This window comes from Phocoena phocoena, chromosome 6, assembly GCF_963924675.1.
Source record: "Phocoena phocoena chromosome 6, mPhoPho1.1, whole genome shotgun sequence".
Classification (NCBI taxonomy): Eukaryota; Metazoa; Chordata; class Mammalia; order Artiodactyla; family Phocoenidae; genus Phocoena; species Phocoena phocoena.
The window spans coordinates 5,228,923-5,255,397 of NC_089224.1; the positions used below are offsets into that span (position 1 = coordinate 5,228,923).

The 26,475-nt window shown below is 38.5% G+C and overlaps 1 protein-coding gene across 1 annotated transcript in view; it reads left to right on the forward strand.

The window, feature by feature from the left end:
* Nucleotides 1-26,475, forward strand: part of GALNTL6 (polypeptide N-acetylgalactosaminyltransferase like 6) — a 1,146,418-nt gene that overhangs the window by 160,390 nt on the left and 959,553 nt on the right. The window lies entirely within an intron of this gene.

The window sequence follows — 26,475 nt, forward strand, 5'->3', positions numbered from 1 at the left end:
GAAGCTACCACAGTAGAAGCCCGCGCACCACAAAGAAGAGTAGCCCCTGCTCACCACAATTAGAGACAGCCTGCATGCAGCAACGAAGACCCAATGCAGCCAAAAATAAATAAATAAAAATTTAAAAACCCATGTTATTGTTTCATTATTATTTTATTTGTCACAATGTAATAGTATTGTATGTAATGAGCACCTGCACTTGTTTCTCTCAAATCATTACTAGTGTGGTTTATAGACATACAACTCGATTTAGAAAAGTGCCTCTGGCTAGACAGAAGCATTGCAAGCATCCCTCCTTGCTGGCAGGAGATAACCGTAGTTCTTTGGCTGTACAAGGTTGGAGGTGGGGAAACGCAACAGACAGGAGTTGTATTTATCTGCAGATTACACTTGATTGTCTCTGCAAATACAAGAGACTCTGAATGGCTCTCCTCTTACTCATTTAAGGGTGTCCTTTGGAAAGCATATCAGAACATGTGTACAAATGATTTTCATGGAATCTGCAGCCCCGCAGAGCGAACCATGCTTTGTGGACCTGTGTCAGGAGGCCCTGAAGAGGAAGCAGCCTGCCATCACCAAGCTTCCGTGCTTACACCCTTGCATGGAGTGTAATCTGCACAAGTGGTTTAGCACGGCAACTATACACCCACCAAAGTTATTTTAGGAAGAGGAATAGATTTTCTTTGATGAGGATTGAAAATATTAGCCCAAATCAACATCTTAAGGAAGGAGCATAGGAGAGAGAGACAGAGACAGAGACAGGAATAGATTCGGTCCATTTCTCTGGGCTCTGACACTTTATCACAGGACAGACCTGTAAAAGCTAGGACAGTGCTTCCATCCTGACACTTCCTCCCTCAGGAATGTGAAGCAAGATCAGTGGCCTTAGGGTTTTTATGTGATGTTTGAATTATGTGACTATATCATCAAGACAGTTTCCTGGAGGAGGACCTAGACAGGCTGCCCACATCTTGCTGTAACATGGGTACTGGTTCTGAGACTCTTCTACCTCATGAGAGGGATTGGATGGATGTCTTTTCACGTGCTGTCGGTGAACAATTGACTGGAGAACAAAAACAAAGGAATCGTTGAAATATTAGACCTCCGTGGTTACTGGTCATGTTTATAACTTCAGCTGCTGCTCAGGTACATGAGAAATAAGTGTCATTTAGTCTGTGTAACCAACAGGATGTCTGTATACGTACGTGGGAATTGATTATTTGATCGAAATGATGATAGGTAGATGGAGAGATAGATCAGTCAATCAACATGATGGTGATGGGGTTGATGATAGCTAGATGATAGACAGATCGATAGGTAGACAGATAGTTGATAGATTTAGAGAGAAAGAGAGAGATTTTTGTTAAGGAATTGGCTCACACAATGTGGACACTTGCTAAGTCCAAGATCAAGGCACTGGCAAGGTTGGATTCCTCTGCAGTGTGTCCCCTTGACTTACAGACGTGCACCTCCTGCTGCCTCATGACATGCGCATCCCTCTGCGCACACATGTCCCTGTGTCTCTGTGTGTCCTAATTTCCTTTTCTTCTAAAGACACCAATCAGATTGTATTCAGGGCGACACTAAAGGCCTCATTTTAACTTACCCCTTTAAAAGTCCCGTCTCCAAATACAGTCATATTGTGCAGGATTGAGGGTTAGCACCACAACATATGAATTTGGAGAGGGTGGGGGGAGACCACAACTCAGCCCCTAACAGTCTAGTTGTAAAATTATGTTTCTCTACTTTAAGTTACTTATTATTGAAATATCATTTTATTAATGAATTTTTGGAGGTTATACCGAAGCATGCAACCAAAACTTCTATATCTGCCAAGATACTTTTAAGCTCAAGTTAGAAAAATAAACAGAGAAACAAACAAAAACCGAAGTCTTACAGATTTTTTTAAAGCAAAACATATACCGATTCATAGAACTGGAGGCGGAGGTTTTAAGGTTGGCTTAATCCAGTGGCCGTGGCTCTGATTCCCAGACTGGCAGTCCACAACATTCAGCTTTTGTCCTACGGCTGGTTCCTAGGACAAAGCCACATACCCTCAAGTGATAATGTCCAGAGGGGAAAGAAATTGTGCTTCCGTAAGGATTTCTCTTAAACGTGAGGGAATTTATCCCAAAAACCCTTAGGAAACTTCCAGGGATTTTATTTCTGACTTAGGTCATATTCCCATTCCTGAAGCAACCCTTATGCCTATCTATAAACTTAAGTAGGTTCTTGCATTGTTTACTGAGAAAAGAAATGAGGTACTCATGAGTGATCGTCTTTAAGTTTCAAACATGGTCAACCCCCCAAATTTGTAGAAACACAGTGGTGGAAGTCAGAATAGATTTGGAAGATAATACCATGATGACCTCTATAATTGCCTGTGGAAAGGAAATGCAACTCACACTTTAAATTTGAGCACAAGCGACTTAAATGAAGAATACTTTGCACAGAGAATAGCAAACAATTTTCTACAAATGTGTGCTGTTTCTAGAGAGGTTGAAGAGACTGGCATTGAAGACTCATATTTATTTTGTTGTCTATATTAGATTATGGTCCAGTGACTATAATGTCTTTAAACCATAAGAAAATAAGTTGGTTTAATATTGGCTCCCTGGACGTGGAGTGTTTGTTTATTGGGTATAATGTGGCATTTTAACTGAGAGCAATGGTTGTTTAATTTCATTTCCAGTATCTTGAAATAATCTAAAACATTCATCTTCCTGCTACTGTTATAAATCAAGAAGCATTGACTTCCATTTCTAACGACATTTATGTTAGTTTTATTTTCACTTTACAGGATCTTGCATGTTTGATAAAAACATGAAAGATTCTCACAAAAACTAAAAATTGTTTAAAAACAATGTTCAGGTTCTTTTACTCTGCTATAAACTGTTATTATCTGGCAGATGTTTTTGTAGCTTGAAGCAAAAGTTGTAGCTTCTAATTTTACGTTTGAATATATCTTCAAAAGGCTCCAATTAGTACTATAACCTAACATTGAAATTCTTTTTTTTAATTTTCTTTTTTTTAATTTATATTTTTCCTTATTAGTCATCCATTTTATACACATCACTGTATCCATGTCAATCACAATCGCCCAATGCATCCCACCACCACCACCACCACGCCGCTTTCCCCGCTTGGTGTCCATCATTTTGTTCTCTACATCTGTGTCTCAATTTCTACCCTGCAAACTGGTTCATCTGTACCATTTTTCTAGGTTCCACATATATGCGTTAATATACGATATTTTTCTCTTTCTGACTTACTTCACTCTGTATGACAGTCTCTAGATCCAGCCACGTCTCAACAAATGACCCAATTTCGTTCCTTTTTATGGCTGAGTAATATTCCATTGTATATATGTGCCACATCTTCTTTATCCATTCATCCAATGATGGGCACTTAGGTTGTTTCCATCTCCGGGCTGTTGTAAATTGAGCTGCAGTGAACATTTTGGTACATGACTCTTTTTGAATTATGGTTTTCTCAGTGTATATGACCAGTAGTGGGATTGCTGGGTCGTATGGTAGTTCTATTTTTAGTTTTATAAGGAACCTCCATACTGTTCTCCATAATGGCTGTATTAATTTACATTCCCACCAACAGTGCAAGAGGGTTCCCTTTTCTCCACACCCTCTCCAGCATTTATTGTTTATAGATTTTTTTGATGATGACCATTCTGACTGGTGTGAGATGATATCTCACTGTAGTTTTGATTTGCATTTCTCTAACGATTAATGATGTTGAGCATTCTTTCATGTGTTTGTTGGCAATCTGGATATCTTCTTTAGAGAAATGTCTGTTTAGATCTTCTGCCCATTTTTGGATTGGGTTGTTTGTTTTTTTGATATTGAGCTGCATGTGCTGCTTGTAAATTTTGGAGATTTATCCTTTGTCAGTTGCTTCATTTGCAAATATTTTCTCCCATTCTGAGGGTTGTCTTTTGGTCTTGTTTATGGTTTCCTTTGCTGTGCAAAAGCTTTTAAGTTTCATTAGGTCCCATTTGTTTATGTTTGTTTTCATTTCCATTTCTCTAGGATGTGGGTCAAAGGGGAGCTTGCTGTGACTTATGTCATAGAGTGTCCTGCCTATGTTTTCCTCTAAGAGTTTGATAGTGTCTGGCCTTACATTTATGTCTTTAATCTATTTTGAGTATATTTTTGTGTATGGTGTTAGGGAGTGTTCTAATTTCATACCTGTCCAGTTTTCCCAGCACCACTTATTGAAGATGCTGTCTTTTCTCCACTGTATATTCTTGCCTCTTTTATCAAAGATAAGGTGACCATATGTGCGTGGGTTTATCTCTGGGCTTTCTGTCCTGTTCCATTGATCTATATTTCTGTTTTTGTGCCAGTACCATACTGTCTTGATTACTGTAGCTTTGTAGTATAGTCTGAAGTCAGGGAGCCTGATTCCTCCAGCTCCGTTTTTCTTTCTCAAGATTGCTTTGGCTATTCGGGGTCTTTTTTGTTTCCATACAAATTGTGAAATTTTTTGTTCTAGTTCTGTGAAAAATGCCAGTGATAGTTTGATAGGGATTGCATTGAATCTGTAGATTGCTTTGGGTAGTAGAGTCATTTTCACAATGTTGATTCTTCCAATCCAAGAACTTGGTATATCTCTCCATCCATCTGTGTCATCTTTAATTTCTTTCATCAGTGTCTTATAATTTTCTGCATAGAGGTCTTTTGTCTCCTTAGGTAGGTTTATTCCTAGATTGAAATTCTTAATACATAATAGATTTGTATTTTCATAATAAGATCTGCTTGTTTACAGAATACAGTGAGAAAGAAAAAAAAGTTTTCTTTTGGAGAATTATTTGTATCGAGATGGTCCTGCACTTATGCACCAGCATGCAAAGTGTGGATGATTGGAGCCCTGAGTGTTTATCATCTTGGGAAGAAAACAGAAACCATGAAAATATCCCAGTATTCAGTGATTTAACCTGAACTCCTAGAAGTCTTCAGTATATTCCTTGCAGAGCCATAGAATGGAAAAACAATTTTTTGAGCTCTTAATCATACGTGTGTGTGTGTGTGTGTGTGTGTGTGTGTGTGTGTAGTTAAATCTTATTTAACAATTATGGCTAAATAGGTCTGGCAATAGAACAAATGAGTTCTTGATCGGAAACTTCCTGTTCACAGATAAACTGAATTTGCCCAAAGAATGGTCATCGATTACACAAAGAAAAGGACTCACCAAAAACCTCCCATTAGATCTGGTTAAAAAAAAAAAAATCATGCCCTGTTTCTGCCCATCCCGTTACTTCGGCGTCTGGCTCCCCTGGAGGTGTTGCCCTGCTGCTGCAGCTGCCCGGCAGGAGAATCTTGGCTGATGACTTTCAACTCTCTTGCACTTGCTCCTCCCCCTGCTGACCCAGAAAAATACTTAGGTAGAGCTGTAGGATCAGCAGTGTTTTTTTGTTTTTCTTTCTGTTCTTGTTCTTTTCTGTAATTGCAAGTGTGCGCCATCCTTGAAGTCATTCTTAGGACTCTAACTCTGTGTCTCCTTTCTGTTTAGTCGTGTTCAACATCCAATATACAGACCTTTCCAAGCTTCGTCTTCTCTTGTGTCACCCAGCCACCCACCTCTCTCCTCCTTCCTGAACCCTTCTGTTTTGTCTTCTGAAACTTGAATTCCATGACTAACAAATTCTATTATACTCTCAGCCGCTTCACTACACACCCGCATACAGTCTTGCTTTCACCAAATTTAGCAGATCCCTGAAGGTATGATTCCCTAGATTTTCTTTTACGTATAGATGACTCATTTTCTGTCACCTTGCTGCTGCCCTGGGTTATGCAAATCCTGCCACTGGATGTGACCTCATAGATAAGCAACATGCTTCCGTCTTGTCATTTTATCTGACTTTATCGGACTTCGGGATTCCAGCACCAGTATCGCCTGTGACCTTCCTGTAAGGCTTAAGTGCTCTTGGCCCAAAAGGATATTAATTTTTCCAATTCACTGGGGGTACTTACACTTGTTCAGTGTATGTGAACACATCGTAGACCTGTGAGTGAATCTGGGATCTCTTTATGTCCATGGTTTCAGTTCTCAAACAATCCCTCACAGAGATTTCCATCTATTATATCAATATGGTTGTACAGTATCTTTAAACTTCTAATACAATTAATACATTAAATTCCCACTAAGAAAAGTGTTCCTCTTCACAAAAGTGGGTAATATATATTAATAGACACACTGTACTAATAAATTAATATAAAGGAAGCAGAAGTGGTATTAAACTTGAACTCTCAATCAGGAATTGCATGAGACAGACCTAATTTTTTTGAGTGCCAACGTTGTCCCTGTTAATCCAAGTGGTTCTTAGTTTGGGTTCTCTCAAGAGAAAACCTTGATATAATGATTTCTTACAAATAAATTATTTAGGATGTGATTCCCAGGAAGCATGGTGAGGGTGCAGGGAATTAAGACAGGAGAGAAAGGAAAGCCGCCGATGTTGGGGTGGCCGGTATCTCTGTGGAAAACTGGGGTCAGTCCTGGGGACACCCTCGGAGCACTGTAGAACCTGTCTCGGCTCTTCCCCCCAAGAGTGTGGATCTGGGGTGGTTACCCATCAGCTTTCATTCCTTGCAAGACAGAGAGTTGACGGTGGCGCATTAATTCCCCTGAACGTACGGTGTTGGACTGAGCACCACCGCGTCCAACTCCCTGCAGCCTCAGAACACGCGAAAGCAAAGTGGGAAGCTGCCTGTATATAGAGAAACTGTCTGCAGATGAACTCCAGGCTACAACGAACGGGAGGGTGTGGAAAGAGCCTTGACAGTTTCCTTCACTGTAACCTAGACTATGTTAGGGGAAGGACAATATCCAGTGGCATTTTTCCAAACATAGCTAAACTAGGTTGAAAGGGACTCTGCTTTGCACAGTCAATAAGAGCTTCTGATTGATGGAGAAGTCGCCACCTCATGGCTGCATTTTCTAGCACCAATGGTTTCCTCTCTTGCGTGGCATGGCCAGAGAGGCTGGAAAAGTGAGCAGGAGAGTTTCACTACCTCATCGTGAAAGCGGCGCGCCTCACCACAGCTAAGAACTAACCAGAACTAGTTACATATCCCTATTTTGCTTCCAGAAAGCTGGGGCTGGTGGGGAAGCAAAGAGTATACCTAGCAAGCATTCCTGTCTGCTGTATTCCATCATTCTGATCATGACTAGAAATGGCTGTAGTTGTACTAATAGTAGCAGTAGCTATAATAGTATATGGTTATAATCGTAGGCCTCGTAATTTCTTGATGCCCTAGGAAATCTGCACAGCAAACAATTGAGAGATCTGAAATCTTACCCAAAAAGGTGTCATTTTTTTTTTATACATTTAGTTGTTTCACATTAAGGAGAAAAAAAGCTAGTGATCACCCAAACAATATCTAATTGGGATGCTTTGAGTGTTAAATGGAGGAAATTGCATCTCAGAATAATTTAAGCCCAGAGGTGGGGACGGGGATAAATCAGGAGTTTGGGATTGACATAGACACACTACTATATACAAAATATTGAGAGATAAGCATTAACGACCTACTGTAGAGCACAGGGACCTCTACTCAGTATCTTGTAATAACCTAGAATGGAAAAGAGTGTTAAAAAAAGAATATATATATTTATATATATGTATAACGGAATCACTTTGCCGTACTAGTACAACAGTTTGCTGAAACAAACACAACATTGTAAATCAACTATATTTCAAAAAAAATTTTTTTAAGTAAAATAAAAAATAAAATTATGTAAGCCCTACTCCCAGTACCCAGTACTGAACAATTCAGGTTAGATATCAGGAGAGCTGAGGCGGGATTCCAGATACTGTCCTTACCACCTAGTGTTTGGTCCTGTCACCTGGGCGGCCTCCTTCTCAGATAATCAGGTTCTTTCCTTGATGGAATAAAGCGGGGTGGGTTCAAAACAGAAATGTGACAGAGGTAAGAGGGCACAAAATTCAGTCTTGACATGACTGGGACTGTTGCAAGGTAATGCTTGCTTTCTGGGCCTTTGACTCTTTCTCTGGTGGACAATTTTCACTCTTTTTCTGGGACTTCTGAGATGGTGTCCTGTTTGCAGAACTATACAAAGAAAATCCCATCCATAAATCATCCTGCAAACTTTAATAAATAGGCCTGTCAAGAGGGTGGGCGGGGGGCAAGAGTGGGTAGTGATTTGGGATGTTTATTGTGTTTGGGTTTTATTAAGTTTTATATTTCACTAATCAGTTGTACCATTGGGTCTCAGACAAAACTGCCATTTTAAGAGCGCCCACCTGTTCTTGGGTTCAAGTACAGTCAGAAAACATGAGAATTCTCTCCCCTGATGGAGTCGTCGCCCATCCCTGAAACGGTCTCTCAGGAAATACCATGCTTTGATGGACGTCAGGTCTGATCTGGGAGATAGAGATTCCACAGAGCACGTGACAGGAGACGGGGAGAGTGGGTCATTCGCCAGTGGAAAGTCTGGTGGCAAAACTCACAGGTTCCATCTCATAAACTATAAACTAGGACGCGAGGGAGGCAATAGAAGGTCTGGTTAGACTAGAGGCAACAGAATTAAAGGCATCTTGAAATCTGTCCCACGTTGGCCACTCCATCAATTGTTTTCTTGGGCAAGAGAAATAGAAAGACGGCAAGAAGAAGGGAGGGTGACAACAGGGCAGTTTCTCTCCTCTGTCTTCTCAGGTTCCCTTGCGACTTGTTCCACAGTTTTCGGCTTCCTGGTGACTTGTAGCAACTTTCACCTCATTACTAGGACTTATGTATCATTGCTTGAGTAAAGAATACACACAATTGTGTACTTTTCCATATCTGTTTGAAAGCTCTCTTGGCTAATACTTAAATTTGAAATTATTAGCATAATTGAATCTTTACTTACATCCATAAAGTATTTTTTTCCTCAGGACATTCTGTATCTAGATTTCTAGGATCTTTTAAAAAATAGGAATATTTCACAATCATTTTAAATCAACTTCAAAGTAGAGTTATAATAGAATGATGCTTTTGACTCTTCCATAAATTGTATCATGTCATTTTGTCCATTTCAGGTGTTGCTCTAAGTCATCATGCCATCCCTCACAGCTTCCTCTTAATTATATTCTCTACTAGTCGTATTCATACATTTTTAATATTCTCTAGGTTTCATTCAAGGGCAGTTTTATTTCTTAAGCCTTCATACAGTCTAAAGCTATCTGTCACCAAAATAATATTCATGCAATCTTTAATCCAATTTTCTATGTCAGATAATTCTTTAAGATTTTACAGTTGGTTGCTTCTATTTTCTCTCCCCTTTGAGAGATGAATTCAGTTCTAAAATGGTTACATGTGTCCTCAGTTTATATCCTCGATCATATGCCTTCAGCTGTCTCTCCGTTTCTGGACTATCTTTGGCAAATTTCTGGCCTTTGAGTGTAATTACAAGTGAGCAGAGGATATGAACCAAGTTTTAATAAACTGTTATCTCTTGTAGCTTGCTAGAGCTAACAGGATAAAACTAATTGCACGCCTAGTTACTTATAAGAGTCATAAGTAGACAGATTTCAAGCTCCAATTTTAAATGTGATCCTCATCTGATTTACAATTATTTATTCTTTGGCATCAATTTAGACATCTTGTTCCAAATTACAGAGTGTTATTAAGATTAATAATTGGCCGTCATAGATTATATTTGATAAAGTTATCTATTGGTTTCCTCTTCTGATGGATGATAGGGAAGGAAGAAATTTACAGGGAACCCTTCAGAAGAAAGAGGGACGATACATCAGTTACAGAGGTAAAAATCAACAACCACACTTTGGATGTGGTTCGGGTAGATATTATTACAATGATGGGAATTCTAAGAATCTGTGAGTCTTTGGCTTTTAAACTGCTCTGTATCTACCTTCCTGGATCTTCTCAAATTCTCCCTCCTACCCCACCCACCTTGGATTCATTGGATGGAACACTTTCAGTTTCATTACTTGCTCTGCTCTATTGTCCTAATTACTTATGTTAATGAAGCAAGAAAATGTTGGAAATATTTTTAATAAAATTCAGCACACATAAGAACATGAGTGGGAAAATTCAATCAAACAGGGGAAACAGATGCATTCAGATTAACCTATACAATATGCTCTAATTTTATGTCCTAAAGGGATATTTAAGTAAAAATATCTAGTTAAAACTTTCAAAGTAATAAAATATTGCCAAGCATTTGTGGAGATAGGAATTGAAATTCTGTTGTCTGACAGGAAGTTATTAAAAAATTGTTTAGTAATTGTTTAGTAAAGCAGACATTGTCTTTTTTAGAAATCACTTTCTTCTCCAAGGATTTTTTTTTTTTAAGTTAAACTTTTTTATCAAATTCATTTAATATTTGCTTGGACAAAATGACAAAAAGAAAAAAAAAGAAAAGAAGTTTAGAACCCTGGATTTAATTTATTTCTAGGTAGCTAATTTAAATTTGTAATCAGATGCATTTCTTGCATTTTCTCATTTTTTTTTTTCATAGAACAATGTGCCTAGTTACATGATACTTCTGCTTTGGGTATAGATTGCAGTAAGAGGAGTATTTCACAGTTGAAACGAATTGTGTTAGGCAGTTAGCCTTGGAAGTAATTAAAGAAGACATAAATGTAGGTTGTCAGGAAGAGGAAAAACGATCGCCTTTAAGGTGGAATTTGGAAAGAAACTGGGGTTTGATGAAGCAGAGATTCTTGAAGGCTGATGCAGATGACACAATCTGAGAAAATCATTTAATAAAGAAAGTTAGTGAAGAAGAAGAGAGATGTCTTCACATAAGATATAGACATTTGTCTTAAAATTATTCGATGTGTTATAATTATGTCAACCATAAACTGCGCTTTTAACTTAGTGTTTCAGATGGAGATCTTTCTTTAAGAAGTACTTTAAGAAACAGTCTTTCTTAAAATTCTTCTAGGGACACTTTTAACTAGAAATATTAAAAGGAGGAAATGAATGAGGCGAGATCAGCTAAATAATGAATGAGGTAGCATTTACTAATATGTGATACAAACACACGCTCACTCATAATACACTCCCTCATACATCAGATATACTATGAGATAGACACCCACATATCTGATAGCATTTTAAAATTCTCAGAGAACATGAGACCCCACAATATAGTAAAAACCGATAAAATTTGTACTCTTCCAGGAAACGTGAGCTGTGGGATTATTGTATATGATTTCTAAAGAGGAGCGATGAATAATAACGAACAGAAATACATAACTTTCTCGCTAGTGTCTTATTTGAATTCCTCTTTCCTGGGAAATTAGTGAATACCTTGGCTCAAATGGCTGTTGAAGTGTCATCAATGATCTGGTCAGCACTTTTCTTTCATTATCCCGGTTCTATCTGCCATAGAACTCGCATCTCTGAAATACTCTGAGTTTCTTTCACAAACACTATTAACTCTCTAGTATCAGATCTTAGATCTTAGTATCAGGCCGCAATTGCTGAAAGATGCAGAAGCTTTCTGCAACAATTCGAATTCAACTTCACCAGGTCTGTTAGCCATGCTGTATCTCTCCTGATTTCTCTAATCCATGAAGTATGAGAGCTTTTATAAAGGATGCTCTACCAGAATGCGAACCTGCCTGAGTATTTCTTACAACTCTTGCTCTGGCCTGGACTTTGTAAGCCTTCGCTACTTTAGGGTGGATAAGAAATGTTTTTCCTATGTGTAAACGCACATTCCTCTAATGTGTTTTGGGTTTTAATGCCCCCAAACAATCAGAACTGGCTACCACAATTGAATTAACAACCTAAAGCCCATGAGGGATATGTCTGACTCTCCAGGTCTGTAACCATAGTGTAGCCACTGCTCATAAGTGTATGGCTAAATTCATCATAGCATAAACAATCTAAGACTTTCTAGCCTCTTATGTCCTTTAATTGCAAGAGGATAAAATAATTTGTATTCACTTTGACCCTCGGTCATCAAGAAAAGTTTAAATTACATTCAGTTTCCATGGTTAAAAAGGCAAAAAAAAAGTAGATGAAACGTGTTATTTAAATATCCATAAAACCAGTTATAAACTTTAAAGTTAGTATTTAAAGGCATAAAATTCAGGTTTCTGGAAAAGCCCTCTATGTGCAAAAAACTTTATTAAGGAAAACTTCTTGTTTTCCATTGATGGAGGATAAATAACTGGTCACTGGAGTTGGTTTCACTAACTTAAACACAATCATATTTTGTGTCTGTTTGGGTGAAGATAAGAGCATCCCATAGAGAAACCCTGAGAACATGTTATTAACTCATTGATACTAACTATTATGATCTGCATTACACTATCCCCATAATATTCATGCAGGTTCTATTTTTCTTTGCTAATAAGAATAATCAAAAATATTTCATGTGTTTGTGAAATCTGTTAAATTAGCTATTAGAAACTATGCAGGTATCAGGAAGATAATCAAGTGAAAGTGACACGTGGAAAAACGTATTTAGTTCAGATGAACCAACTCTTAATCAGGATCAACAACACTGAATCAACTACCAGCAGTCATGACAGTAAATAGGAAAACAGAGCAAAACGACATGAACTTCAATATAGGGAACCTAATCAGAGCAGAAAGTAACATCCATTGCAATTGACTGTACCATAATCAATTATTCAAAAAAAATTTAAGAGAAAATCAGTTAACAATCTAAATAGAAATCATCCAATGCCCTCAGTTATTCTGTTTAAATGAGACCATTTTAGTTCCTCGTTTAGAATTTAGACTAATTATTCAATTTAAATTTCAGGGTAACATCGACCTTATAAAACCTCTATTCCCGGCATTTAAATGTAGACTGTTAACTATTCTGAATGAACACTTGGCCCACCTGGCAAAATCATTGGCATTTTTTGGATCATTTCAGGATATCTCCCCTTTTCTGTCCTTAAATTAAATACCACTCCCCTTTCCAGGTGGTTTAGAGATAGTAAGAAAATAGGTCAAATTTTAAACTCTGTGATCTTTTTATTATTGACTTTTCAAACGCTTGGAGCACTGGAGTCCTGTAATTTTTTTCTACCTGAACTGAGATTTCTTTTATTCTGCTGTGCCTAGACCTTTTGTAATCACATTTTCCCATGTGGTCATGAAATTAGGCTTTATAAAACAGAATAATTACATTTTCTGACCAGTTGTCAGCTGTTTTTACTAAAAAGAATCAAGGTGTATTTTGAATTGGTAATTTCAAATACTCTCTAGACAGAGGGAATCAAGATGGCAGGGTCAGAAGACCCTGAGCTCACCTCCTCCCGTGGGTATTTATCTGAAGAAAACAGAAACACTTTGAATTTGAAAAGATACGTGCATCCTTACGTTCATTGCAGCATTACTTACAATAGTCAAGATAGTAAAGCCACCTAAGTGTCTATGGTTAGATGAATGGAGAAAGAAGAGTGGTATGTGTATATATATATATATATATATATATATATGTACATATACATACATACATATATACATAGATATATGTATATATATAAACGCACACAGAATGAAATATTAGCTGCAAAAACCATAAAATTTTGCCATCAACGACAACATGAATGGATCTAGAGAGTATTCTGCTATGTGAAATAAGTCACATAGAGAAAAACAGATACCATATGATCTCACTTATATGTGGAAATCTAAAAAAGCAAAGCAAATGAACAAACAAAATAAGGTGCAAACAGACTCATGGATACAAAGAACAACTAGGTGGTTGCCAGAGGGGAGGGGAGGGGAGGGGGGTGGCTTGGAAAAATAGGTAAAGGGAACTAAGATGTACAAACTTTCAGTTATAAAATGAATATACAGCATAAGGAGTAATATCAATGATACTGTAATAACTTTGTATGTGGACATATGTTTACTAGACTTATGGTGGTTATTTTGTAATGTATTTAAATGTCAAATCACTGTGTTGTACACTTGAAGCTAGCGTAATGTCGTACGTCAACTCTACCTCATTAAGAAATAAATAAATTAATTTAAAAGGTATACTCCTAATAAGTATATTCCAATGTCTTTCACACGAGTGCATACACACACACACACCCCACATGAATTACAGACAAAAATGGTGTCAGTTTTCAGTGGAATCCAAACCATTTAAAATGTCAGTGAAGTGAGAGAGTGGCATGGACTTATATCCACTACCAAATGTAAAATAGATGGCTAGTGGGAAGCCCGCATAGCACAGGGAGATCAGCTCGGGGCTTTGTGACCACCTAGAGGGGTGGGAAGGGAGGGTGGGAGGGACGCACGAGGGAGGGGATATGGGGATATGTGTATACGTATAGCTGACTCACTTTGTTATACAGCAGAAACTAACACACCATCGTAAAGCAATTATACTGCAATAAAGATGTTTTTAAAAAAATGCCAGCGAAAAAAATAAAATGTTAGCTGAAACACCATCACATGTCTTGAACAATTTTAAACAGTTCCATGATTAAAAATTATCTGTGTCTGTTTGCACAGGACTGTGCTTGTAGCTCCTAGGGGCTGATCTGACCTTCTTCTACTGTGTCTTTAAAATACTGGGGCTGTAAATGTTTCACTGTTTGTAAAGAGAAAACTGTCCCAGTGCGTGGTCTTCAGGTCTCCATCCCCATTAGATCTCTACTGATTAGTTGGACTTGTTTCCACATCCACTTTTTTGTTTAACTTAAGGACTTATTTTTGACTTACTAACACGTCTTTTCATTTTCACAAACTTACCACTCACCCCAAAAATATTAGTGAGCTGTGTAGATTTTCATATATAATTCATAAGGGAAGTGGGGAGGATTTTAAGTCAAACGACCAAGAACAAATTAATAACCATCATCAAAATTGTGTTTTTGTTTTTGTTTTCCGAGACTCTTCTTCCTGGAAAGCCCATGCTGGGATCTTTTCCAGCCCCCTTTCCTCTCATCATCTTGTTTCTCAGGCTCTAGCGTTACCCTAGTGTTTCTGTCCATCTCGTCACCAGTCTTGGGATGCTTTCTATATCCTTAGGCAGAGCAATTTAGCCAGTCCCAACTTCTGCTCCACTTGCAAATCTACATCCATCCTCTAGTGGTCACTGTGTGGTAAAGGGGGGAAGGGGGTGAATTTAAACAACGAACAAAAAGAAACAAAGTTTAATAATAGGCTTTAACTATCTACCAGGAAAGAAAGAAGGAAGGGAGGGAGGAAGGGGGAAAAGTAACCAACTATTTAAAGTTCTTTTTAAGTGCCAAAAATACATATGGATGTCAGAAAACTTCGAAGTCAGTCCAAATGTGATGTATCTCTCCCACATGTTTTGCGGAAATTGACAGTTTGACATATGTGAAGGCTCACCTTCTGTCTGTGAAACACCTGAATCCTTCTCATTTACTTAGCAAACCCATTTCTCAAAGGGAGTCCAAAGAAACTGTCCTTTAAGTCCCATTTAAATGGTCATGAATCCCAAATAGATGATGACCAAACACACGTGGTTTTGTGCCATGTTAGGTTGTTTTACATTCCTTCTTTCCTTAAAATTACTACTGATTCGTTTTGCTTCATCATGGTTTATCTTAAGCCCGGTGTGGGTAAATCTGTGGTTTATTTTCCCAGTCTTGACGAGTCTTTTTTCGTACATGTTCTCCAGATGTCTAACAGGGATTTAAATAACAATAGTCTTCACTCAGGTGTTTCCCAGTTCAAGACCTTCTGCAGCCTCAGCCGTTTCACAAGCCAGTGTGGATAGTACTTGAGTACGTGGCAAAGGACCACAGGCGTCTTGCCGTGTTGACGAGGAGAGCTGGGGATGAATCCCTCCCTATTCTGGATGGCACACAGAACCGTCGAACAGTTAGAGAGACCATACAGTTATCCTGCTTTCTTAGGAGACTCCGAGGACCAAATCAACACTGATTCTCTCCCTTCCTACATGGCGTATCTTACTAACTAGAAAGGATAGAGTTTACTAAATGGCACTTCTGTTGCACCCTTTGCCTAGGAAGAGAGCTGTGGGATCTTTAAGCTTCCTTGTTACAAAAGCAGCCAGATATTTTACACGGTAATAAAAGCAGCTGCTGCTGTTTGAGACAGCTGGCACGAGGGAGTGAGAACTGCGAGTGCGTTGTTGCATTTTCTAAGAAAAGTGCTCATTAAAGCACCGTTTTCTCCTAACCCCAAACTCTAATGGGAGTGTAGCGAGCTGTAGACACTCTCCCTTCAACAGGTTAGAGGAGAGCCGCGTTAGGTGGGACCTCCGAATACCTGCAGTGTACGATGAATACAGACGGAGTAGGGGAGCCAGGATAGAGGAAAATGGATGAGGACCGTACCTTTACATCCAGCAGGAGTTCCGTACATTCTTATTTTTTAATCTTTTAATTTTGTTGGAGTACAGTTGATTTACAATGTTGTATTAGCTTCAGGTGTACAGCAATGTGATTCAGTTATACATATACATATATGCATTCTTTTTTAGGTCCTTTTCTCATATAGGTTATCACAGAATATGGGGTAGAGTTCCCTGTGCTATACAGTAGGTCCTTATTGGTTATCTGTCATATACGGGAGTGTGCATGTGTTCATCCCAAGCTCCTGATTTATCCCTCCTCACCATATTTCCCCTGAGTTTGTTTTCGCTATCTATAAGTCTGCTTCTGTTTTGTAAATAAGTTCATTTGTATCTTAATTCACTTGTCCAAATTCTGTTATATTTCCAACTAATGCATAAGACAAAGAGAGCCAGGTAGAGATAATAACGTTTCTAAAATACTAAAAAAGAAAAAACAAGCCACCCTTTCTTTCAGGAAGTTCTCCAAAATTAACTGCTCTGTTCATCAACAAGCCCTTAACTAGCACCTACTACCTAAGAGCGTGGGATACAGAGAAAGGGAAGCAGTGGCACTGCCTTTCACTCGCCAATATCGTAGTTGAGGAGGTGAGTTCACGTGTGTGAAAGGGTGGTTGGCAATGTCAGACAAATGCTGAATGGGAACTGTTGACACAACACCTTGTAGGGGTTCAGAGGCAATTTGACAAGGATGATAAGGGTCATTTAATCCAGAGAGGAAGTAGGATCTGAGATGTTTCTAAGTTGGAGATAATTATTTTCCATGTTGTGAACAAAATTATGGAAACTTCGATAACAGAGAAATTGCAACCCAGAGCCTGACACCTGGCCAGAACTCAAGTATCTGTTGAAGAAATACCACAATACCAACCCACCCGCTTTATCCACGGTTTCAGTTTCTATGATTTCAGTTACGATGGTCAGCCGCAGTCTGAAAATAATTAATGGAACATTCCAGAAACAAATGATTTATGTTTTACATTGTGCACCATTCTGAGCAGTGTGATGAAATGTCTCGCCATCTCCCCCCATCCCACTGGGAACTCGGACCTGCGTCATCCCTTTGTCCAGCATGTCCAGACCGTTAGTCACTTAGTAGCATCTGGGGTACTGGATTGACTGTCTCAGTATTACTGTCTCAGTATTGTGTTCAAGTGGCCCTTGTGTTACTTTAAAATGGCCCCAAAGCTCAAGAGTAGTGATGCTGGCACTTCACATATGCCAGAGGGAAGCCATAAAGTGCTTCCTTTAAGTGAAAGGTGAAAGGTCTCAAATTAAGAAAAAGAATCTTATGCTAAGGTTGCTAAATTCATTGCTGAAAGAATGAATCTTCTATCCGTGAAATTGTGAAGAAGAAAAAAAATTGTGCTACTTCTGCTGTCACACCTCAAACTGCAAAAGTTAACAGCCACAGGTGCTTAGTTAAGATAGAAAAGGCATGAAATTTGTGAAATGTTATTTTGAGAGAGAGAGAGAAAGAGACATCACATTCACATAACTTTTATTTCAATATATCATTATAATTGTTCCACTTTATTATTAGTTACTGTTGTTAGTCTCTTACTGTGCCTAATTTATTGATTAAAGTTTATCACAGGTATGTATGTACAGGAAATAACAGTATATATAGGCTCTAGCACTATCCATGGTTTCATGCATCCACTGGGGATCTTGGAATGTATCCCCTGTATAAGGGGGGGCGACTGTATTTTAATACACACAATAAATACAGTAAGTCCCCTGAACATGAACAAGTTCCATTCTGAGAGCGTGTTTATAAGTCCAATTTGTTCGTTAAGTCCAGCAAAGTTAGCCTAGGTTCCCAACTAACACAATCGGCTACATAGTCCTGTACTGTAATAGGTTTATAGTACTTTTCACACAAATGATATAAAAAACAAACACAAAAAATAAAGAAACCATTTTTAATCTTCCAGTACAGTGCCTTGAAAAGTACAGTAGTCCAGTACAACAGCTGGCATCCAGGGGCTGGCATCGAGGGAACAGGCAGGAAGAGTTACTGACTGGAGGGGGGAGAGGAGGTGGGAGATGATAGAGCTGAAGGATCGCCAGCAATAGGGGATGGAGGGCAAGCTGCAGTTTCACTCACGCCTGACGTTGACGGCACAGGCTCTGGTTCCTTGCTGGATTCAATGCTATCTACCCTCTTGAAAAAATGATCCAGTGATATCTGGGTAGTAGCTCTTTTTTTTCTCATCATAGATGACATGGTAGCACCGGATTGCATTCTGAACGGCTGCTGCAACCTTCTTGTACCGTTCTACTTCCGGGTCCTGTACCTCAAAAACTAACAGTGCCTCCTCAGATAAAGAAAATCCCTTTGCCATTTCCTGCGTCGTGAATCTCTTAGGTTCTTCAGTTACGTCTTCCTTTTGTCTCTCTTTGTCCTTTCTCTGGGCCTCCAATGCCTGGCGCTTCTTAGCAGTACCAGCTACATCACTGCTGCTTTTACACTTGCTTCTGGACATCCTGGGCTTGAAATAAAGACACTATACTACTGTACTGTATGTAGTACAGTACTGTACGGTAACATACTAAAGCACAGCCACTTGTAGAGGACGCACACACGTGACAATGTACGCCAGACACGTGAACTAACTTATGTGATAGGACATATGAACTCGCGTTCGCATCTTTGAAAGTTGGCAACTTGAAGGTTCGTATATAGGGGACTTACTGTATATGGGACATCTTACTGTTAGTATCTCCAGTCTGCAGATAAGAGAGCTGGAAATAGAAAGATTCTTTTTGACCTTGACAAGGTCACACATGCCGGTACTGAGTACTCAAGACGCTGCAGCAGAGCTTTCTGACTTCAAACTATCCCACGGATGGATGTGCTCCCTGGAAAGGAAAACCCAAGGGTCAGTCTGGAAACTGAGGTTTGTGGAGGAAGCAAGGGTTTCTGGTGCAGGTTTTGGAGCTCTTTCAAGGCTAGCTTGAGAGATTCAAGGTTTAGGGGCTCTGAAAGCCTATAATTTTCTTATTTAAATGTTTTCTACTTCTTTCAAATGCAAGAACCATTCAAGAGACTAACTTATTTCTTGCTTCAGTAATCTTTGAGAATATGCATTATATTGAACACAGGACCAATTTGACCACTCAGACTTACTATCCTGTATTGGACATAGATTATAGGGCACTTTGATTTTCAAATTACACCACTCTTGATATCTGGGACACCTGACATGTGATAACATCATTTCCATATATATGAGTACATATATATATATATATATATATATATATATACATATATATATGTATATATATATAAACTAAAATCCCTAAAACTACTAGTCACAAAAATCAATGGTATATCCTATAATTCATGGTGTCTTTATTAGAATCTAGGATGTAAGGTCATCATAAGGAATAAAAGTCTGCAATAGAAGTATAAGAAAACCATTCTAAAAATAGAAGAAAAAGACAAAATATTAATCTTACTTTGGGAACAGAGAAAGGCTCAAGGAGAGAGAGAAACTTATATTGGACTTTAAAGAATAAATAAATTTTCTGCAGTGCAGTAGAGGAGGAGAGATGATACATGTTCACTTAACTGTGACTCGAGGCCTCGCTAAGTAACTTAAAAATATTGAGAGGGCTTTGTATCTTCAGCCTGTGTTTACTGACATGTCATGGCAGGTGGGTGATAAAGGTAAAAAGTGCATCATCTGTAGCTTTGTTACTTTCATCAAGTTCCATCAACTGTATCGTTAGTTCTCAGATCCCTAAACCGTAAAGCTGGCCGTAACTGTAAAGCTGGCCCCTTTAGGGCCATAAAGGGCACTGCCCTCTGATACCCCCCATGGCCCACCATGGGGACTTGCCTGTCTTCTGCTTAAGACACAAGGTATAAGGACAGCACATTTGCTGTCACCTACCCGTCTTCGCCAGAGGGACAAGTCACATTCCACTGCCTGCCACCACCGGGGAGCTCTCTCTTTACTCTGGCTGAATTCGCAGGGGCTCCTGAACATCCCATCTTCCAGGATCTGCTGTCCAGACCGCCATGGCCCACACCACTCTCTTTCTAGCATGAACTCCCCTCTCTTCTTTGCACATTTCACACTTGTAATTTTCTGTCTTAACACCATCTACTTGTACTCTTAGGAATTCCTAGTCTGTGATAAATTAAGACTTTTTTCTTAATTACTTTATTTTATTTTATTGGAGTATAGTTGATTTTCAAAGTTGTGTTAATTTCAGGTGTACAGCGAAGTAATTAAGTTATACATGTATATTTTTTTCAGATTCTTTTCCCTTATAGATTATTACAAAATATTGAGTATAGTTCCCTATGCTATACAGTAGGTCCTTGTTGGTTATCTGTTTTATATATAGTAGCATGTATATGTCAATCTCAAACTCCTAAATTATCCCTCCCACCCCCTTTCTCCTTGGGTAACCATAGGTTTGTTTTCTGTATCTGTGGGTCTATTTCTGTTTTGTATATAAGTACATTTGTATCTTTTTTTTTTTAGATTCCACATCTAAGTGATATCGTATGATAGTTGTGTTTCTATGCCTGGCTTACTCCACTTAGTATGACAATCTCTAGGTCCAATCCACGTTGCTGCAAATGGCGTTATTTCGTTCTTTTTTATGGCTGAGTAATATTCCACTGTGTATACATACCACATCTTCTTTATCCATTCATCTGTCGATGGACATTTAGGCTGCTTCCATGTCTTGGCTATTGTAAATAGTGGTGCAGTGAACACTGAGGTGCATGTATCTTTTTGAAGATCTAAATAGACACTTCTTCAAAGAAGACATATATGTCCAAAAGGCACATGAAAGGATGTTCAACATCGCTGATTATCAGAAAAATGCAAATCAAAACTACAGTGAGGTACCACCTCACACCAGTCAGAATGGCCATCATCAAAAAGTCTACAGACAGTAAATGCTGGAGAGGGTGTGGAGAAAAGGGAACCCTCTTGCACTGTTGGTAAGAATGTAAATTGGTGCAGCCACCATGGAAAAGAACATGGAGGTTCCTTAAAAAACTAAAACTAGAGCTGCCATGTGATCCATCAACCCCCGTCCTGGGCATATATCCAGAGAAAACCATAATTCAAAAAGATACATGACCCCAATGTGATAAACAAACACTTCTAACCTCTCAATTTCTTCACTGAAATTTCCCAAGACATGTGGGAAGCAACTGAAAACCAGCTCTTTCCTGAGGTTTGCACAGTTCCTCCGGGGGCCACCTTCCCTCCAATACTGAACCTTTGCCACAGGTCGGTGCAGGTCTGTGTCTTCCTAACTCCACACTGCTGTGATTGGATCACGACTCCTCTAAGCTCCTTTAATTGCCTCTTTTTTGTTTTTGTTTTTAAACTAAAGAGATTCTTTCCGTTCGAATGTGATGCCATTTATCTCGCTTCTCTACGGCCATCTCTGATAGCATTTCAAGTCAGTTCCCCACAGTAATTGACTATTGTAGCTTATAGACTAGAGCCTTTCTCTCCACTGGCCTTTTCAACAGATTGCATTACATCAAGATATTTGAATTCTCCATTTCCAGTGAATGTCACTCTCCATCATATCAGACAAACGCTTGGATGACCATACCCTGTCTTCTCCCAAAACAAGTCACTGGAAATCACAGATGTGGTCGGTCCACTTTCTGATCCAGCCATCCATGTGTCTGTTTCAGTGACAACATCCCATTAATTCTTTGTCTTCTTTGACATCTGGTCCCTCCTCGGTTTCTACATTTCCCTACCATTGATCTCCGCTGTCTTCTGTTCACCCCTATTCATCTTAGATTTCATGGCTCATCATATATTCTGATATTTTGCCAATATCTTACACTGCCTGGTCTGTCTTTCTAAGCCCTTTCTGGTGGAAAAAAAAAAAAAAAAAAAAAAAGCCCTCCATTCCTTGGCGAATCCAGGAGTCTGCCCCCACTCACGCATAGTCACAGGCTGCTAAGTTCTGCTAGAAAAACCAGACAGCCTGACGCTACTGTAAATGCATTACCAGAAACCTCAATTAGGTTTATTAGCAATGGCCAGCAATCCAATGAGCCACTGCATTGACCCATTTTCCATCATTCTATTTCTATTCTAAATCTACTCTAAACTTTTCTAATTATTGATTTCCCTTGATGTTCCACTCCCTGATTTTAGGTAACTTTTTACCGTATAGTGAAAGAAGTAATCCCAAACACAAGAACCTACACTCTTTTCAACCTTCCTTTCTTCCCACTACCTGCTCTTCTACTTCAATTGAAGAGATTGTCCCTTATTTTATTTAAGGATAATTGTTCTCATTTAGCTCTGGATCACTCACAATACATTCTCAAAGACCAAAAGAGAAATTGAACTCAGTTAATTCTCCTCCAACTTAAAAGCCAACCAAATAACCAACAAGCTAACCAATAAATCAGAAAACAAGCCAATTTTCCTAGACCTGGTATAGCTATTTTCTCTTTTACTGCCATATTTTCATTATACTTCCTTGTCACTGGCTTTTAAAACTTTTCTAATATTTTTTCTGCTTCCAAAGTTCTACTGAAACTGCTGTTTCCACTGTCCTTAATGTATCTAGTTACAATGGGTATTTCACTTAATCTCTTGACAACATTGGCAATAGTAACCACTCTCTTCCTAAGGGAAAAATTTCTTCTCTTGTTTTTTCTATAAAATTGTATTTCCTTGTTTGAATCCTATCATTTTCTGCCCATCTATTCTTTTTCCTCTACCCGTCTCTCAAATGTAGATGTTCCAAACAAGGACTGTATTTTGAGCTCTCTCCACTACTCTGCCTACACACTTTCCTTAGAAATTATTATCTAACCCATTGGCTGCAATAACCATCTAAATTATGACAACTATAAATTTTTATTTCCTGCCTCATTCTCTCTGGAGCACCAGACTCCTATATATAATTGGCTTGTGAAAACTCTATGATAAATTTTCGTTGTCAGAACTAACTCAGTATACATGAAACAAACTCATTACCTCCCATCTTCTCACCGAAGCCTCAAACCTAGTTCTTGGTCATTCTTTCACATCCCAGTATATATTGTCAATACACAACTCGTTTTTCAAACCAAAAACCTCGGTACCGTGCTTTACTCCTTTTTTTCGCTTCCTACATCTGATCAGTAAAAAGTAATTATCTTATTTTGGAGTCACAGCCACTCGATTCACTCTAATTCCACTGCCAACATCCTATGACAATCTTATTTTTTTGGTAGTTTATTCCATAGCCCCTAAACTTGTCTCTCATCTTTCAATCTTGGCCTCACTCGACTAATTTCCACGCTGTACCTAGAGTCAACATTTAAAATGATGTTCAAAGTCTTTGTCAATGTCCGGAACCTTTGAAATGGCAGAGATGACATCCAGGATTTTCCCATCATGCCTGTTTAGCCTCAGTCTCCACGAGGCTTTCTCATGAATTCTGTTACTCCAGGCCCCGTGGGCTTGTTCCCCCTCTTCTCCAGGTTTGGAGGCTGTGTCCTAACCTCTTTGCCTCTGTACTCAGATCCCCTTTCCCTACTTTTCTTCTTATGTCCCTTTGCCAAACTTATGTCTACTCATCTGTCACATCTCAGCTTAAATATTATTTCCTTCAGGATTCTTGGACCCCGGTCTAGGTTAGGACTCTGCTCCTGTAGTTCATACTTGAGATATGGTTCATACTTTATTATAATTACTTATATGATTTCTATTTTCTCTACTAGAATGTGAGCTCCATGAAATAAGGACTGTATCTAGCCTGCTCATTTTTCTACTAAAATACTTAATGTAATGCTCATACAAAAAATAATGTAAATGATAAGATTTTTTAAAAAGTTTGAATCTCATGGACTTGCTACAAATAGTTTATAGTTTAAACAAAATTCTATATGTAAAATGCAACATATAATAAGTACTTGATAAATAGTAGTTTACCTTTCATCTCTCTAACCTTGTACATTAGCATAGACTGGATGTACAGTAAATGTGGGGAATAAAAAAAGAGAGAGAAAGAGAGAAAATGCTTTCACGGCTATTCATGCCTTCCGGTACATTATGCTGAATGCGTATTAGTGTTTTTTGGTTGATAATTGTTAATTGTTGTTATAGGCTAACCTAAGAAAATGCTTCTACTATTCATAGCTCAAAACTCTTTTTACCAATACTCATATTTACTTTCTCCATAATTACTATGCAATTCAATTATCAAGGATAAAAAAGGAAGAAAGAAAGAAGCGTTTTTCACATACTGGATATCTTTTTTTAAAGCCAAATGAAAAGAATGAAAAAGTCCAAACTAATTTCCCTAACTTCGAAAGATATTTAAGTTTCTTATTATAAAAGTAAAATAAATGATTAATTACCTTTCTTCTTTCAGTTTTTCTTATTATTCTTTAGATGTCTCACTCACTCAGTGTATTTTTCTTTTCCTTACTACAGTCTTGCTACAGGTTTTTAAAATTCACCCCAGCAATCAAAATTTTTGGCAGGCAAAATCGTACTCATACATGTCCTTGATGTGAATAGAGTTGAGTCTATGAGACATATGATGTAGCAAATACCGGTTTTAAAGATAGCTTTGGCAATTCTTTACATTTTGGTAAGTTACCTAGTACTACCCTATCTCCTTTGGAGAAATATATAAATCCATGGAATGTTCATATTATAATGCCAATATTCTTACAGCACTCTCTGCCCGAAATGTTAGGTGGCTTCCAATTGCCTAAAATAAAAAGATCAAATCCCTTAGAATGTTGGTTAAAATTCCAAAGTATTTGTTTTCCTAAGAAACTCTTTTAGCCCTTTACTAGTATAATGCACCCATAAATATTATAACAAAAGTATTTATCTAAACACAATCCCTAATATGGCTGTCACTTTCCCACTATTCTAAATATCCTACTCCAGTCTGCTTAGATTTCTGCGCCAGTAGTAAATACCAATCTGAGCATGAATTCTTTATTTCATTAGACCATGGTTTTTGTTCTGTTTTCCCTCTGTGCTTCTGCTTAATCTTTGTAGTAATTTATTGTAGCACTGACAAGATACTTTCTTATCCTATCACTTTTTACGTATACACATACCAAACTTGTATTTTCTTTGAAGGCAAGAGACATACTTTTTTCACCTTTCTCATGCTTGGATTGTTCAGTACACACACACATTTCTATTGGATTAAAGTAATGATTACTATATTAAAAGGATTGTCTCTAGGCTTTATTTAACTAGTAAATTTTTCAATTGTATTTAAGTAATTCTTTATGGAATAATAATAGTTTGACAGAGGTAGAAGGAAGATTACATGATGGAGAAACTGACAAATTTTGCCTATTAAAGGAGATACTGTCAATTAAAGAGGAATTAGATACACAGAGAAAACACCTCTCAAATTTCAGTATATGACAATGGAAAAATTATTTGGCTTACATAACTTTTAAAGAAAATTCTGTTTGCATTAAGTGAATTTAAATCAAATTCTGTCTAATTAGTATCAGTTACTTTTCTGTTATATTATTTAGGTTACCTTTTTTTTTCCTTTTTTGCGGTACGTGGGCTTCTCACTGTTGCGGCCTCTCCCGTTGCGGAGCACAGGCTCTGGACACGCAGGCTCAGCGGCCATGGCTCACGGGCCCGGCCGCTCCACGGCATGTGGGATCTTCCCGGACCGGGGCACGAACCCGTGTCCCCTGCATCGATAGGCGGGCTCTCAACCACTGCGCCACCAGGGAAGCACCTATTTAGGTTACCTTTTTAACCACAAAATTATGTAGCGAGCTGTGGTTATTTGAAATGATAGTATAGTGTTGAAATATTTGGAAGTACATCAGAAGCGGAGAGTACCAAATAAATGGAGGGGAAACATCAGTAATGCATACTGTGATGAAAGCCACAGAGGTGCTGGCCGTCTTCTCCCCTCTGTTTCCTTCCTCCCTTTCTCCTTCCCTCCTTTTCTCCCTTCCTTCTTTCATTCCTCCTTTTCTGTCTAAATTAAGAGATTTTAGCTTTGGTGAATTTCCCCCTGCTGCCCACCCCTCCCTCCCCCCCACTCCCCCACCCCCCCCCACCTCCACCCCCCCGTCCTGTGGTATCCATCAGATCGCTGCTAAGCGAGTAAAGCCTAAAAACAAAATATTCTTCATCCAAGACAAATTGTTCCAATACA